The following is a 6,097-nucleotide window of genomic DNA, read 5'->3' on the forward strand; positions in this document are numbered from 1 at the left end:
TTTTTCTCTAAAAAAATAGTATCCGTGCGGACGTGTCAAAAACACGTATTATCATTCCCACTAGTGTTTCTAACTCTATGTGAGATTGAGCATTACCAACAATTCATACTCGTGTAATTACATGTTCGTCATCTTGGGATTGAAGATTGAAATCAATCGCACAATAGAGGTGAGAGATTATAGAAGGCTGAGACAGTAGTAGAGTAATGGTAGAGAAAAGTTTGAGAACGAAGATGCGAAGATCTCCAAGCTCATCGTTGTCTTCCATAAGTGTAAGGGAGAGTGATAATTTTGATGTTGCATGAAAACATAGAGAAAAAAATTTATAGCAGAAATATAGAGAATTGGGGACTTAGAAGAGAGAGCGCGATGAAGAGAACAAATAAAAAAATTGTTAGATACGTAGTAAACGGGTTATGTAAGTTTTCTGTCACGCACATATTGTTAATGTCTAGTGATTGATTGGTTGAGTGATCAATTTTTTAATTTTAAAACTTTGATAAAAATAAGAATATTTAATCAAACATTAATGACACATTTGTATACTTCACCCTTATTTTATTTTCAATTTGGACTTTGTCTTTGATCGAAAGTAGGCATCCATGGTTCAACGCGAGCAGCGTTACAAAATAAGGAAGCAATCATATGACCCTTTGAATCAAAGAAGTCCCCATTACTACAAATTCCCCATTTCCTCTAACGGCACTCTTGACTTTGGTCAATCTGATCTCTCCTCTGCTCTTTGCCGGTAGGGCCTTTTCGCCGGTCTGTGTTAAAGGTATTATCTTTTCTTCATTGTACTCTTCTATGTTACAGGGTTCTCTACTTCTCTTTCACGAGTTTCTAGTTTTGAATTTTCGTCCTTGTTTGATTCGCGAAATAAGATGGTGGTTGGTTTACTTAGGTTTCTCAATAATTTAAGTCTTTCTTTGTTTATTGAATTTCGAATCGTTGTTTTCTATCTGGGGGTTGAGTCAGATTAGGGTGTTGACCATCTGTATCGTATAACTGATTGTATGAGATCAGAACGTTTTTCTTTGAAGGAACGAACTTTGTGTAGGTTTGAAAAGGCAGTGCTTGGATATTGATATGGATTTGGAATTTTGGGTTAAATCTTTGGTCTTCTCATCACAAATTTAATATGGAACAATAATGTTGGAATAGAATTACTTTTTAAATTGTGAATCAAGTCTTCATTTTGAACAAATAAGATATTGTTTTGACTTGTTGCTTTTATTTTTAAAACAACTCTTGAAGGGGTAAAAAAAAAGATAGCAAAAATCGATGTGGAACTTTAATAGAAAGAAGCTCAATTTTATGTTATAATCTATTGTAAGTTGGGCTGGATCATGAACGATGATGCATTAGAGTTGTGTTTTTATTTGCAGAGTAACCGGGAGTTTATTGATGGGAACATCATCTGATTCTAATATTAACAACCAGCATATGTCGAAGATGTTGCCCCCACGTCAACAACAACAACCAGGGAGCTTACAGGCTTCATTGTCCTTAGTCTCCTCAGACCCTCACCTGTTGCCTAATGCCCAAGAGCCCAGATTTAACTCGGATAACATTCATAAGTCTCTTACTGAGAGTGCTAGCTCTCCAGAGACTCTTACTGCTGATGCTGTCGCAGCAAAGATGTTAAATGTGAAAACTGAAAATGATGGCAACAAGCAGTCTGTTATTCTCCGTGTTTCTAGTGCCTATAAGATAACCCTTCGAGATATTGCAAGAGAAAGAGTTGATGTTCTCTCTGAAAAGATGCATAACCTACCTGATGAGCTAAAGAATCAACTCGAGTATTCTGGAAGGCAATGGTGGTTCACAAAGCCGGGAGGAGTTTTTGATTCTTCAGAAGTTTGTTCAAAGAATATCTGATTTAACAGCAAAGACATTAATTAGAGCACACTGGGCACAACGTGAGATCCTTGTTGCAATAAATATGGGAATTCAGGCATTCTTGCATCCAAACATCAGTCTATCCCAAACCTCTCTCATTGAGGTTTTTGTGTACAAAAGATGCTGAAATATTGCATGCCAAAACCAGCTACCTGCAGATGATTGCGCCTTTGAAATATGTGCCAATAGGAATGGATTTTGCAATCCTTGTATGTGTGTTATCTGCAACAAGTTCGATTTTGAAGTAAATACCTGCCGTTGGATTGGTTGCGATTTCTGTTCCCATTGCACTCATACAGATTGCGCTATTCGTGACGGTCAAATTTGTATGGGTCCTTCTGCTAAGAGTGGAGCAGGCCCTACTGAAATGGTTTTTCGCTGCCGAGTTTGCAATGGAACATGTGAGCTGTTGGGTTGGGTTAAAGATGTCTTCAAACATTGTGCTCCAGCCTGGGATAGAGAGGCTGTCATTAGAGAACTTGATTTTGTTTGTAGGATTTTTCGTGGAAGTGATGACCCCAGAGGGAAGAAACTCTTTTCAAAGTGTGAGGATCTTATAGAAAAAATGAGGGGTGGACTAGCAGGGTCGACAGCTTGCAGATCAATATTAATATTTTTCCAAGGTAAAACGTGTGCTAATTATTTTTATCTCGCAAGTTATCAGTGAAAAATGGGTGGGGATGGAAGTTCTATGCTCAGTTATGCATTTTTTTTTTCTTTTCAATGCATTTAATGAAAATTTATAATATTTTTTTCGTACTTGATTCCAAAAGTAGGGAAGCCATAATCGTTTCTTCATCAACCATATGGTAATCCTGCGTTGCCAATGCCCAATGGTGAGCATGATTTAAGGTCCAAAACATAAAAACACCAGTCCTAACTAGGATTTGATCAGAGCCTGATGGCAGCTAGAATTAGATTGTGAAAGTTATTTGAAATGAGTGATTTATAACGTTTTCTATACAGTGCATGCTGTGTTTTTCCCCTCTGGTTTTCTGTCGACTTGGTTTCAATTAGTTTTTTGTCCAACATGTAAGTTTTCTGCAAAGTTGATTTGTATGATTCTTGCTGGAAATCTGCTTTCCCTTATTAAGTTTTTTTTAGTAAAAAAATCATTGTTACTTCTCTCTGTAGTCTTGATATGGAATCGTCAAGAAGCCTGGAAAATGGGGAAGGTGGTGGGTTAGTAGCACCCCAAGAGGCCATAAGAAAGATTGGAAATGGTGGCTAATGAGGAGTTGAGGATGTTCAAGTAAGCTTGCTTGGCTCTTGATGCTTGTGAGCGGGAGCTCAAGGACAAAGCCAAAGAAGTGGCAGAACTGAAGCTGGAGAGGGAGAAAAATAAGGTGCAGGTAGAAGAGCTGGAGAAAATTGTAAGGCTTAAACACGCAGAGGCCGAGATGTTCCAGCTCAAGGCCAATGAGGCAAAACAAGAGGCAGAGAGGCTTCAGAGTATTGCACTTGCCAAGTCTGATAAATCAGAGGAAGAGTATACTAGCAGCTATCTCAAACTTCGCTTGAGCGAGGCAGAGGCTGAGAGTATTTGTTTGAAAAGATAAAGCTGCAGGAGAGATCACGGGCATCACAGAGCAGTATTGGAGGCGATCCTTCACAGGTGTTGGCGTATTCCAAGATCTGCGATCTTCTTCATGGATACAATATATCCTCTAAGGCAGACTCACAGCCAAAAGAGGGCCGCACTTTCAGAACAAATCCCTAAGGAGTTCCAGATAGCATGTTATTTATTGAAGCAAGTTGCTTTGTCGGAAATTTGTAAGAGTTGCTACATCATTTTAGGCATGCCCTTGAACCTAGAATCAAGGTCGGTGAACTTGTTATCCTGTAAAAGTAATTAGTAGTTTTAAATCCTTATTTTTAGCTTTTTGTAACTATGCTATCATTCTTTCCTTATGGACGAACTTCATGTATCATGTTAATTTTGTGTGTACAATGCCGAAAACTAAATCCAATGTAGATTTTGTCTTTTCTGTCGTAGTTCCAATGTCCCCACATCATCTTAATGTTAACTCGACATGGATCTGTTTCAAATGTCTTTGTCATGAAAATTAAAAGCACTAGTTAATGCCAAATCTGCAGGTGGTGCCCATGAGGGTTGGAAACAGATGTTTTGATATAGTGACGAAACCAGATGTTCATATTTTGTAGAACAAGCAGAGAGGCGTGCAGTATTTGTATGTCTGTTACTGTTGCAGACATGATGTTGGATAACCTTCTCAATCTCCATGAACAAGGCAAACTAAATCTCCATGAACTATAGATGATCGAGAAACAACATATATCAGAAACCCTGACAATGTAGGGCATTGATTAGGTAACACTATCACCACATCAAGGTAAACACGCGGGTACCGATAACACTCGCCTAACTTGACACCTACGATGACGGCAGTAATTTACATACCGTATACTAAACACGCTGTACACAGAAGTTTCCTAAACTCTGCATGATAATATTCTCTCACCAAAAGCAGGAAGCCTCCTCTTCAGGCAGCAGAGGAGTCCTACAAAGAGGGCATGTAACATTCCAAAAATTCAACCACGTTTCCAAGCACGCCTTGTGAAAGAGGTGGCCGCAAGGCAAGTGGTTGATCTCCGATTTTGACTAGAACCGAGTCAGGCAAACCAAACAGTCATGCTGTACCTTCTTTCAGCTATACACTGCATCAAACCGTATCGCTGGGGTCTTACTCCAGAACTCCTCAATGTAACCATCAGGAGTATTGAGGTGGAACTCGACAAGTTCCGATAGATTTTCAGCAGAATCTGAGGATGACGATGATGGGGTCGAGAGATGGATACCGACAATGTGAAGGATCGATCGGATTATGCCTTTAACTATCGATATGGATAAAGCTGTGTTCACCAAGACTATACATAGCGCTCCTTCTGATGGAGTTGGGAGACTCGAGAGACCCATTTTTTGTATCAAGCTTGAATTTTGGAAATGATGGCACTCTTTTGTTAATATATATGACCTGGAAAACACAGAAACATACATTAGAACACCATACAAAGATAGCAATCAATACTGAAGTCATCAAATTATGCAAAACAAAAACGAAAATCATTGATTCCCACGAAGATACAAACACCAAACTTAAAAGAGGGGGAAGATCACTATAAATGATTTTGGAAATTACCCTAAAAGCAGAGAGTGGGGGACAACTTCAAACAAGTGATGACCCAGGTAACCTGCAAAAGAACCAGGATGGGCTGAAAAAAAGAGAACAAATAATTAGCACAAATCGATGAGTTAAAAATGACATATTGTATATGAGATCCAACATATTCATCCATAATATAAAGAAGAAACCCATAAAGTTAAATTACAATCCATCATTGGCTTCATTACAAAAAGAAACTTGCACAAAAATGATCAGCAAAGGTAGCAAGAACTAAACTTTAACTTTTCTTTAAATGGTATGGATGAAACGTAGCGAAAAGAAAACTGGGTTTTTAACAGAAAAGAAAAATGAAAGCTTTTCGGCAATGGGTGCTGTGGGATCCTTTTTTCGCCTATAAATATAGCAAACACCACCAGCTTAACTCTGAAAGCAACTGTGGTTAGGATTCAGGGTTTTGCGGCATATTTATGATGGTTACTTTATATCATCAATCTGTCTTTTACTCTGTTTAGGTGGCTAAATTACATAATTGACACCGTTTGCTTTAAATTTTATTTTTCTGACATCGTTTGACCAATATTTCTATAAGTGGGCGTGCTTTACCCGTGTTTTTCGCTGAGTTGGATGCCACGTGTGGAAAGCGCGTCCCCGGGGACGCGCCTTTGCCAACTCAGCAGACACGTATTTTGTTTTATAATAAATAGTTTATTTTTATTATTATTATAAATTAATAATATATTATGTAAAATGTTTCGATTATAATGTAAGAATTATCAAGTTTCGAGTATTTTTGATTTTGATTATCGATCTATTAATTTTATCAGTTAATTATTTAAATGTTATCAATCTAGTCATCTCATATCAATATTTAACGAAAATATTGATGCATAAGTTAATAAATTAGTATAATTACATATTTAATCTTCAAGACTTACATATTTTATAAAATTAGTCTTATTGAAAATTTAATTTAATAAATTTAATCCTCCAATCAGAATATGAAATGTGTCATCGTATACATAAATTTTTTAATAACTTTTAATTTGTTT

General features: G+C 37.3%; 2 pseudogenes; one reads left to right on the forward strand and one right to left on the reverse strand.

Annotated features, from left to right (window-relative positions):
- The first annotated feature begins 947 nt into the window (after positions 1-947).
- Positions 948-3,705, forward strand: LOC120171189 (annotated as a pseudogene).
- A 504-nt stretch (positions 3,706-4,209) lies between these two features.
- LOC120171190 lies at positions 4,210-4,969 on the reverse strand (annotated as a pseudogene).
- Between the last annotated feature and the right edge of the window lie 1,128 nt (positions 4,970-6,097).

Source organism: Hibiscus syriacus, unplaced genomic scaffold (genome assembly GCF_006381635.1).
Source record: "Hibiscus syriacus cultivar Baekdansim isolate YM2019G1 unplaced genomic scaffold, ASM638163v2 tig00111812_pilon, whole genome shotgun sequence".
Lineage (NCBI taxonomy): Eukaryota > Viridiplantae > Streptophyta > Magnoliopsida > Malvales > Malvaceae > Hibiscus > Hibiscus syriacus.